We start from the raw sequence: 13,733 nt of genomic DNA, 5'->3' as shown, positions 1-13,733 counted from the left end.
TATTAGAAAAGCCGGTACAAAACACCAGTAATAATTATTTAATAAAAAAAAAATTATATTAAAATATATAACTATATTAAATATAAGTATTATAATAAATATTTAAAGCTAGTTAATAATCTGATTAATAAAGATAAGAATTTTCTAGTAAAAATTTTCAGTTATTATAATATAAAATTTAGTCAGTCTTATCGCTATTATAACAGTAATTATTAAAATTATAAATACTTAAAAAAGAATAAGCAGAAGTAGTCTAATAAAAATATATATTTAATAAAAAAATATATTAAAATAAATAATAATTTTAATAATAATATTAATCTAGAAAACTTATTAAAGTCTAGTACAGACTTTAATATATTTTTTATAATAGAAAACTAAAGTCCTTCTTAGAAATAAAAAATCTTAAAAATATATTTAAATCTTTCTTTATATTTATTATATAATAATAAATATTAAATTATATAATTATAAAGTAAATATTATAAATATTTATTATTTATATATCTATATCTAATAGGAAAATTTTTATTTACTTAAATACTGACTCTGACTTTATATGTATCTTATATAAATATCTTATTATTTATTTTTTTACTATTATTATCTAATACTAATTAACTATTTTTAATATATTAGAATCTAATATTACTACTGATAGAATTATTTTCCTTAAGATTCTACTAACAGATAGATACTTAAATATAAATATTCTAGTACTTGAGCGTGTGTCTACTAGTATATTATTTAATATAAATATATATAATATAAATAATATTATTATTAACTTTTTAAAATCATATATTTAATTCTAAAATATATATTCTATATTTTTTTAATCTATATATAATATATATCTATTCTTTAGAAAGAAGCAGGATATTTATATAAATTAAAATATAATAATAAATTCTAGTACAGAATATTTCTTATTAATAATATATTTTTATTATATTCCAGATAATACTTTATTATAATTTAAGTTTATATTATAGATTAAACAAGAAATCAGCTTATTTAATAATTTATCTAGTATATTTATTATAAATAATAATTAGATTCTGCTATATATAAATTTAGAAAATAATTAAATTTAGATATATTAGAAATAATTTATAAAATATATATTTAATCTTAAATTAGTAACAACAATAACAGTTATTATATATATTATATAAACTATAATCAGGTCTGATACTAGTAGTAATCTTTTATTAAATACTTACAGTAATATACCTGATAATCTTAATTTTAATAATATTAAATTATCTATAGCCATTTCTGAATTTAATTTTATATTATTAGTTAATACTAATATATTACCTGTATAAGGCGAAGACTATATTTTCTAAATAAAAATTATATTAAATAAATATTTTTTATTATTCTGATCAGAGCTTAAATACTTTACTAATATAAAAATAATAATCCTGTTTTATAATAAATATAATATTAAAAATTTAAAGTAAAATCTATATTTTCTAATATATAAAAACCGCATAGTAATAGATAGTATCTTAAACTTTTTATAAAAAATAGAACAGATTAAAAAAATATCTCTTAATAAATCTTTTCTTATATTTTTACTAGTCTTTATTATCTAGTAGCATAATAAATCTTATATTATTATTAATTTATAATATATTAATATATATCTAATTCTAAATACTTATCTATTATTATAATAAAATAATATATTAAAAACTCTAGATAGCTTAATTATTTTTATATTATTAAATATTATTAAAAACTACTTTTAATAATTTATAAAATATAAAAACTACTAGAAAATAGCATTTACTACACTGCATTAAGAATATAAATAATTAATTATTATATTTATAGAATTTATCTTTTTCCCTGGATTCTTTCAGGCAAAGATAGAATTTATATTAAGTTATTATTTATAAGATTTTATACTAGTATATATTAATAATATTATTATCTATAGTTAAATTCTAGATAAATATTTATATTATCTAGATTTAATTCTTAACCTGCTTTAAGCCAGCAGAATAATATTATTTTTTATAAAACATTATTTTATATACCTATTAATTAAATTACTGTTACAGGACAAGCCTCTACTAAAGGACTCGGCTAACCAGTCTTATTGCCGCCTGCTAACTAAACATAATATATAAAATCTCAGGAGCTCTGAGGCCCTGTTCTGAACAGTAGTTATTTCTTCTTATTTAATAAATAATATATTCTTAGAATTAAGAGATAATTTCTAATATTAAAAATAATTTTTTAGATAAATCCATAGTATAAAATCTGATTATATAATTAATAAAATATAACAGAATAGAATAGAACAGAATAAAAAAATAATAAATAATATAATATAGTTATAATTCCTTACTAATCTTATTAATAGGCTAGAAAAGACTGAATAATAAATAATAAATTAATAAAATTATTATTAATAAATTTAATAAAATAAACGCGAACAGCTGAATTAATATATTATAAAATTATAAAATATTATTAATATTTAAGCTGTAAATAATACTTCTTATAATATTATTATTTTTTTTTAGTATATAATTTTATAATTAAGACTTATATATTTAAAAATTAAACTCTTCAACAGGCAGGATAAAAAAGATTATTTTAAATTTAAAATATATTTATAGTCTAAGTTTCTTATAAATTTAATTATATATCCGGATAATATATCCCAGGTAATTTATATATTTAAATAACTAGAGAAAAATACAGAAAAAAAAATCTTATTATAATATTAAAGTATAGATAGTACAGCTACTTATAAAAAAATAATAAAGAAACTAGATAAAATCTATAAAGATAAGAATTAAAAAATAAAAGTTTTAAAAAAATTATACTTTCTTTAATAAAATAGTAAGAACTTTAAAAACTTTCTAGAAGATTTTAATATTATCTTAATCTAGATAAATAATATAATATAAAAAGATATTCTTAAAATTATAATATTAGAAAACTTAATTAATTATATATTATTATAAATTATTATTAGTCTGGAGAAGAGTCTCTTTTATAAAAAATATTATAATTAATTTTAATAATATAGTTATAATATAAAATAAATAATATTTAAAAAAAATATTAGAATTATTAATAATATATATAAATTTATAATTTTTATATAATTTTAATAAGCAACATGAAAAATATTATAAATTAAAAATATATTATTTTAATAATAAATAATAAAAAATAAAAGTATACAGTTTAATCCAAAAATCTAAACTAATATAATCTTTATTTTACTAAATAAATTTTAATTAAAAAATTATAATAAAAAAGACAAACAGGTCTTTATCTTTAATATAAAAAAAATAAATATCTAATCTAAAATTATTATTAAAAATCTATATTCTAATCTTTAGTCTAAGTAATTATTATAAAATATAGAAAATATTTAATAAAAGAAATTACAGATAGCAAGCAAGATAAGAACTAAGAAAAAGAATAGTTTCTATATAAAATTATAAATAAAAATCTTTAAATAAAAAGAATTATTTTTAATAGAAGATTTTTAAAAAAAAATATATAAATTTTAAACTATTATTTTTAAAAATTATTATTAACTAAGTAGCTAATACCTGTATTATAATTAATATTAAATATCTTATTTATAATATTATTAATCTAAAAATAAATAAAAAAAAATAAGCTGGACCTGGTCTCTATTATTTTAATTTTAATATTTAAAATTAAAAAAAAAAAAATTATTAATTATATTATTTAAATATATTTAGATATCAGGGCACACACTAAATCAGAATTATATATATATATATTTAATTATAATCTGAAATATAATATTATTTTAAGTTTTTTTTAGCTAGAGTACTATAATAGAAAAATTAAATTAAATTAAAATTAAATTTATTTTTAAATAATCTAAATCTAGATTAAGATAATATAAATATTCTAGTCTGAATATATCTTTATCCAGATTTTAACTATTATCTTTTAAATATAGATTAAAAAAAAATACTAAAATTAAGGATAAAAATATTTATTATATTTCTAAAAAATATAGAAAAGATTTTATATATTAAATCTAAATTAAATTTAAAGGACAAGCTACTAAAATAATATTAATAATTCTTAAATTTATTTAAATTAAGAAATACAGAAACTTTATTTTTATATTATAAATCTAGTATTAACTACTCTATTAAATTAAAGAAGAAAAATAAGAAAATATTTTAATTTTTATAAAAATTCTTATATAATATATTTTAAAAAGAATTTATTATACTCAGAAAAAAATTTATAAAATTATTAAATAAAAAATTTATTTAAATAAATAGCTTATTAACTGTAGTTTTTATATTTTTTATTTAAAAATTAAAAAAAGATCTCTATTTCTATATTAATTATTATAAATTAAATATTATTATAAAGAAGAACCAATACCTGCTATTCTTAATTTATAAAATATTAAACTAGATTAAAAAAGTATAATAATTTATTAAGTTTAATATTTTTACAGTATTCTATAAAATATATATTATTAAAAAATAAGAATAGATGATAGCTTTCTATATTTAATATAAATTTTATAAATAACTAATTATTTTATTTAGATTTATAAATATTTTTAGTATTTTTCAGAAATATATTAACTAGATTTTATAAGAATATTTAAATAAATTCTATTCTACTTATCTAGATAATATATTTATTTTTTTAACTAAAATTTTATAATAATACTAGAAATAGATTTAAAAAGTCTTAATTAAATTATAAAATACTAGATTATATCTAGATATTAATAAATATAAATTTAAATAAAAGAAAATAAAGTATCTTAAATTTATTATTAAAATTAAATAAGAAATAAATATAGACCTAGAAAAAATCTATATAATCTAAAAATAAAAATTATTTATAATAATTAAAAAAGTATATAAATTTATTAGATTTACTAATTTCTATTATTAATTTATATTAAATTTCTTAAAATTACTTAAGCTTCTTCATAATCTTATTAAAAAGAATATATAATTCTGGTAGACTCAGGAATATTAAAAAAATTTCTTATATTTAAAAAAAATATTCTATATAAAATTAATATTTATTTCTTTTAATTCTGATAGATAGACTATTCTTAAAATTAATTTTTTAAATTATAATCTAAAAGAATACTTATTCTAATATAATAAGAAAGAAAAATTATATTTATATATTTATTTTTTAAAATAATTAATACCTGTAGAATATAATTATAAAATTTATAATAAAAAATTATTAATTATTATTAAATATATAAAGACTCAGAATATTAAATTATACTTTATTTTTAAATTTAAGATAATTATAGATTATAAGAACTTGGAGTATTTCTATACTCTAAAAAAATTATTAAAAAAATATATTTAATAAAATCTTTTTTTTAATAAGTTTAACTTCTTTTTTATCTACTGGAAAAATATAGAAAATAATTAAATTAATATATTTTTTTAAAAGAATTAAGACATACTTAATTACTAAGATAAATAGATTATTATATAAATTTTTTAATTTCTCTAGTTAAAAAGATACTGCGGGATTATTTAAACTAGATTTTTAAAAATAATTCTTATATCTGCTAATATAATATTATTATAAAAAAAAATTAAAAAATAAGATAATTAATATTAAAAAGCTAAATAAATAATTTAAAAAAATACTTAAAGATTTCTACCCAGTCTAGAACTAAAAGTTTTAATCTTAAAATATATAATTAATTTATAAGAAAACCTGATCTTTAAAAAATAAAGATAAATCTTTAATTATAAATCTTTATAAATAGAACTGATATAAAAAATCTATAATTTATTAATAATTAAATATCCAGATCAGAAATAGATATATTTAATAATAAATTAAAAGTATTTTTAATTTAATATAATATAAAATATATAAATATTTATACAGAACTACAACACCTGCAGGAAAATAAAAATTAAGTATAAAAAAAAAATTATTAAAATTTTTTTTAATTTTCAAGTACTTGTAATAAGATATTAATATAGATTTTATTATTAGATTATTAAAAAATAATAATTATATAAATATCCTAGTTATTATAAATTAATTTATAAAAAAAAGTAGTATTAGTAATTATAAAAAAGATAATAATTAAAGACTTAACTTAGATAATTCTAGATAATTATATATATTAATATAATTTATTATAAATAATTATCTTAGATTATAAAATATAATTTATAAATAAGGCCTGGAAATAATTATATTTATTAATAAATATTAAAAAATAATTATTTATAATATATTATTTCTAAATAGACAGGACCACTGAATAAGTAAATAATATTATAAAAATTTATTTTTAAATTTATATTTAATATAATTAGAGTAACTAGAGTAAGCTTTTTCTATTTATTAAATTAATTATTAATATCTAAATTCTAATATCTACTGGTATATTTTTATTTTTTTTAAATTATAAGTATAAGCTGTTCTTTTTTAATTTTATTAAAAATTAATTTATTTTATATAATAAGATCTTCCAGAGTCCAGTATAAGTAGAAAAATATATTACTTATATTATTAAGAAAGCTAATAATTAAGTTAAAATATTATTAATATATATTTAGTAGAAAATAGAATAATAAATAAATTAATTATAATTATTTATTCTAATATACTAGACTAGAAATATAATTTAATTAAATTTAAAAAATATTAACACTGACCAGCTAAGTAAGAAATTAGATTAAAAAAATATTAAATATTAAGTTACTAAGATACTAAATATTTATTTTATTTATCTAGATATATTTACTAGAATTTATAATATATTTTATATAGATTTATTATATTTAATAACTATAAATTAATTATTATTTTAATAAAAAAATAATTAACAGCCCCCAGCTATTTATATTAATAAAAAAAAAGAATATTTAATAAAAGTTATTTTAAAAAAAGTCTAGTAATTAAAAAAATAAGATTAAAGATTTTATTATTAAATTAAATAGATAGACTATATATAAAATACTTAAAAATTAATTAAGACTTTTTAAGATATTACTGTTACTTATATATAAAAGAATTTCTAAAAAAAATTATAATTAAATCTAGTATACTCCTATCAGGGCTAGAGAAAATCTTATTAAATTAAAATAATAAAAAAAAAGAAAAATTATTTAATTAGTTATTAATATCCTGAAGAGCTAATTATTAATACTTTAAAGAATTAATTATTAATATTTTAAAGAATAATAATAATAATCTTAATTATTTATATAATTAAAAATTAATATAATCTAATAAATCTAAGGCCAAGAGTACTTACTATTAAAGATAATCTATAAATTATTAATATATTTATTAGATACTGAGACAGGCACTGAAATAAAAATAAAATTAATAAAATTATAATTAAAATAGATAATATTAATAATAAATATTATAAAAATATAATTATATTTATTTATTATTTTTTAATATAACTTTAATCTTCTTAAAAAAAATATAAAGAAATCTTATAAATTAAAATAATAAAAAGTAAAAAGTTATACAGGTTAATTAAATATTATATTTAAATTATAAATTATTATAAAGTTTAATAAGATTTCAAGATATAAATAAATTTATTTTTTTTTATAATAAATTATTAGACAGGCTAGCAGATCAGAAAATATAATAAATATAAATAAAAAAGATTTTCAGTTTAGTAATCAATATAATAAAATAAGATAAAATATAAATAGAAATAAATAAAATAAGATTAAAAAATAAATAAAAATAAGTAAAGCAGGACTAGAATAAAAATAAAAATTAATAAAATTAAATTAGAAATAGAAAAGAAAAAAAAAGAAAAAAAAAATATAAAAAAAGAAAAAAAAAGAAAGAAAAAAAGATTACTTTTATATATTTTATATAAAAGAAAAATATAGAAAAAAATAAATATAATTTAAAGAAAAAATAAAAAAAATAAAAGAAAAATAATAAAAATCTATCTTTTATTATCAGATTTAAAGTGAAGTAAGATTATAGTTTTAAAAAAAATATTAAAAATATATTTTTTATTTACTAGAGTTAAATAAAACAGTCTTATAAGTAATATAGCTAGAATAGAAAATAAGATAAGATTAAAATAAAAAAAATAATAATATAAAATTAAAAATAAAAAAAGTAAATTTTTTTATTTTTATTAAATACAGAAGATAATAAGTCTATATTTTTATATATATTTATTTTTAATCTAGACTGGTCCAATACCTGGCTGGAAATATAAATTATCTTATTTATAAATAAGAAAAAGAAGAGAAAAGAAAAAAAAAATCTTTTTTTATAAAGATTTAAATTAGTTATTTAATTAATAAATTAATCAGATAAGTCTATATTAAAAAGAAGATTCCTGCTTAAGATAATAAAAAAAATTATATTAAATAAGTAACTAAAATTAGAATACAGGAAAAAAAAATCTATAAATATTAGATATCCAGAAGATATTAAATACCTGGAAATAAAAAAAATAGAAATAGTATAAAATCTAGAAACCAAGTATTAAAAATAGAAATATAAATAAGAAGACTAAGAACTAAAATAAAATATAAGATTATAATAAAACAGATTAGTTAAAAATCTGAATTTAAAGTATTCTAGTTTATAAACACACCAGTTTCTATATTATTATTTTACTAGAGAAGAGAGATAATATTATAGAATAAATCTTTATTAAAGAACTTAGCTAATTAATTTTATTATTATTTACTAATTAAATATAATATACAAAACCTTAGGAGCTCTGAGGCCCTGTTCTGAATAACAGCTATTCCTTCTTGTCCAACAGGTGATGTACTCTTGGAACCAAGGGGCGACCCCTAACAATTACTTAATTATTATATTTCATATTTAAGTATAACTATAATAAATAATAAAATAGCAGCAGTATACTGCATGTAATTTTTATTAATTATTAAAAATTTTAAGACCAGTATTATCTTTTTTAATTATTACTAATATTTTATTAAATATTTTACATTAATCACTGAACTGCTATATAAATTTAAAGTCTTATAATTATATTTAGATCTAAAAAAGAACTAAATAAGAAAATATTTTATTAATTATATACTTATAACATCACTGCAGAATGATAATAAGTTCTATAAATTAATAATTTAAAATATAAAAATATAAGATATTATTTATAAATACTTAATTTCTGCTCTAATATTTATATATTCTAATTTTTTAAAATTATTTAAGTTCTATGTTAATAGAAGTAAAAAATAGAAATTCAGAGTTATTATATATTAGTTTAATAAAGATAATATTAAATATTTAATTATATATTTTTTTAAGATATTATTCTCCGCAGAATAAAACTATATAATAATAAAGCTTAAATATACTATACTAATATAAATTTTAATAAAGCTATCTTAATATACTAATAGTATTATATTTATTATTATAATAGATTACTTAGTATTACTAAGCATATTTTAGATATTTAATAAATTATATAGTATATAGCTTAATTAATAAATATTATATCTAATATTTTACTTAGATTAAATAATAATTTTATATAGAAAAGAATTATTATATTTTAATATAAATATATTATTCTAATTTCTAATAAATATCTATAACTTAAAGCTACTTTTACTAAATATTATTTATATCTTTTATAAGCTGTTATATAAAATCAATCTATATATAATAATAAAGTATCTAGGCTTTAATAAGACTTTTTAAAAATATCTATATAAATTAATCCTGGATAATTAAATTTTTTAATAAATTTATTATCACATTATTAACATATCTAATAAGAGATATTATTTATTTAAAATATATAACAATATTTTATATAATATATAATATAATTTACTAAGACTATATATTTTCTATATTTTTAATAAAACTATATTCAAGATCTGCCATAATAAATACAGATATTTAAAATTAAATAAATTATATATAATACTAGCACACGATTTCTATATATTATATATAAAAAAAAATTTATAATATTATATTTTTTAATACCCTGTATACAGTCAGAATATTTATAATAATTATAAATTATATAACTAATTATAACTAATTAAAAGTCTGTTCTGGCTATTTTATATAATTATAATAAATTTTATTATTAGCTTGCCTGAAAATAATAATTATAATATAATATTTATAGTTATTAATAAGTTGTCATATGCAGTATAACTAATTATTAAATAAAAAAATTAGATTATTATTTAATAAATATATACTTTTTAGAACAGTATTATCTGTAAATAAAGATTATTAAATATAATTATATTTAATTATAATCTAAAGTTTACAGGTGACTTCTGGCACGAGATTCTTAAAATATTTTAAATTAAATATAATATAATTATTATCTATTATCTGAGTACTGACAGCCAGGTAGAAAAGATAAATTAAATAATTATTATTATATTAAAATATTTACTTACTAGTAAATATAAAATATTCTAATATTTATATATAATGAAGATATAACTTAATCTAAATATATTATTATTAAATACTACCAGTATCTCACTGTTTAAAATATTATATAAATTTTTATTATATTTTATATCTTTTATTATTTAATTTACAGGCAAAGTATTATCTACTATATTTATTAAAAATTAATCTATTATCTGTAATTATATTCTAGATATATTATTTTTAATAAAAGCATAGATAACAGATATATTTAATAATAATTATAAACCTGTCTAATTAAAGAAACAAGCCTGACTTAAAATAATATATAAAATAAATATAAAATATATTCTACTGAACTTATTTAAATTATTACCTATTAAATATAGCTCTTTTAAAATTATTTAATATATTAAAAAGCTGGTATATAAATTATATCTATTATTAGATTAGATTATTTATTTTATTATTAATATTATATATCTCAAGCAGGTCTATAAGAATAATTTTAAATATAATAAATTAAATAAAATATCTATCTTACCTATAATAATTTAGAATCATAAAAAATATAAGATTAATTATATTATATAAATTAAGATAAATAAAGTTCTGTTACATTAGAAGAACAGAGATTAAATTTAAGAATTATTAAATAATATATAAAAAAATATTCTAGATATATTAAAAATCTATTAGAAAAGCTAGTACAAGCAGTAAATACTATAATATAAATAAAAAAGTAAATAATAAAAACCTTAGTATTTATATTATAATTATTATTATATTATATCAGTAATAGATACTCTGCTATATATAAAAAGCTGTTATATTTATATTTATTTCTATATTTATTTATTATTTTCTAATTTTATTTATTTTCTTTTTACTTATTTCTCTGCTTGTTAATTAACTAGTTAATTTTACTAGAATCTAATATATTATATAATTTACTATAAGTCTTTATTTTACTTTAATTTTTATCTTATCTTAACTCTTATTTTATCTTAATTCTAATCTTATTTTCTCTTATTACTCTATTCTTTTTTTCTTTTATTACTCTATTCTTTCTTTTATATTATTTTAACTCTTTTTATCTTTAACTTCTTTCTGAATCTCTACTTCAGTCTATTTTCTCTAAGTAAAGCAGTATCTTTTTTATTTATAATATATTATTCTTTGATAACTCCTCTGACAATAATAATAAGAGTAATATAATAAAAATCTTATATTATAAAATAACTAATACTAACAGGAAATTTATAAAAATTATTAATATTAGTTTTTATAATCTGCCAGTCTGGTATAACAGAATACTAATTATTTTAAATATTTTATTTAATAAAGAAAAGTCAGACCTGTTTATTACCAGATAATAATTAAAATTATAAATATATTAATTAATAAATACTAGTTTTAATTATAATATTAAATTATTAATATATATTTATCTCACAGATATATAAGTCTATATTATTTTATATAATAATATTATTACTACTTCTACCCGTAGCTAATATTAAGTAGTTAATTTTATTAAAAAAAAATTATAAATTAATTATATCCCACAAGACCCAATAATATAGTTAAAAAAGAAAAATATTTATTATTTTCTTATTATTAATAGTTATTATATATTAGATAGAGATCTTATATATAAAAATAAGAATTAGATTATTAACTATAAGTATTCTATAGAATAAATAATTATATATAAAATAATTATGATTAATACTAGCACTCTTACTAAGTAATTAATAAATATTTATAATATTAATTAAGCCAAGTAGAGTTACTTTAATATTTTAAATATAATTATAGACTTTTTTATTAAGATAAAACATTCTATGGTTATTAATTTTCTGGTTAATATTATATTAATTAACTTAAAAAATAAAGTAATCTTTATAACTAATAAAACTTTATATAATTTTTATAAGCTGGTTATAGGTCCTTCCAGAATAATTAATTTTAATTTTTTAATAATTATAAATAATACTGATATTACCTGGATTTATTTTATTTTTAAAATAATTTAAAATACAGTGAATATGTAATAATAAATAAATAATCTTATTATATATCTAGTATATTTCAAAGATAAATTCTGAGATCTGAATCTATTTCTAATTATAAAAAAAATAATCAGGAAAATCATAATACTGTATTTAAATAATATTATTAATAAGAAAATTATCTAAAACACCTTACGCGCTACTAAATAAGACTAAATCTTTATTTTTATTACTAAGACCCGCGCGTTCTCTGCATATTCTATTTATGTTTTTTATAATATAAAATCTCTTGATTTTTCTTATATATATATATCTTATATACTTTTTTATTTATTTATGCTTTGTTACTTGCTTATAATAATATTTTTACTTATTTATACTTTGTTATTTACTTATAATAATACTTCTACTTGTTTATACTTTACTACTTGCTTATAATAATGCTTTTACTTATTTATATTTTATTATTTACTTACAATATATTTTACTTGTTATATTTTCTTATTTATATTTAAATACTTATTATTATTATTACCTATTAAAAATAACAGCTTATATAAAGCAGCAGTTTGCAGTGTATCTTCCTGATTAGAAGATAATAAAGATACTTTTACTATCTTTTATTAGATAGCTCTAGAGAAGATACAATCAATTATCTATTTCTGCTTAAAAGAGATCCTTTTCTATGTTTGTTGTATAGACTTAGATCAGTTACTCCAGCACGGAGCAACAGATGCGTATTCCTGTTCAGTTTGTGGCAAATCCTTTGGTAGGAAGGATCACCTCCGTGACCACCAGAGACGTCGTCATCGTTGCTTAGCCTGAGACTCTCTGTCAATTATACGTGTTTCATATTAGAGTTTCCTGCAATCTCTCTTTTCATCATCAACATCATCATCATTATTATCATCTTCATCATCATCATCATCTTCTTCTTCTTCTTCTTCTTCTTCTTGATTTTTTTTTTTTTTTTTTTTTTCTTTTCTTTTCAAAATATATTTATATCTACTCCGTATTATTTCTATACTATACCTGTTTGGGGCCTTATTAGCTGTTTTCTCATTCCATGTTTTCCTTAATAGCATCTGATACTATATACAAAATTTGGAGAGAACGATATAAATAAAAAAGAAATCGATTTTGTGTCATCGGCGCTCGAAGTTTGATAAACAGTATCGAAAGAATTCATAGGTCTTCCGTTTACACTATCTATTAAACAAGTTTACCGTACCAACTGTTATGGGGAAGGCCGAAGAAACAAAAAGTGGGGCATGTCCACATACCCGTTCGGCGAGCATT

The sequence above is a fragment of the Aspergillus costaricaensis genome (genome assembly GCF_003184835.1).
Source record: "Aspergillus costaricaensis CBS 115574 unplaced genomic scaffold BO79scaffold_5, whole genome shotgun sequence".
Taxonomy (NCBI): Eukaryota; Fungi; Ascomycota; class Eurotiomycetes; order Eurotiales; family Aspergillaceae; genus Aspergillus; species Aspergillus costaricensis.
The sequence above is the reverse complement of the archived record's forward strand: the minus strand, read 5'-3'. Positions refer to the sequence as shown.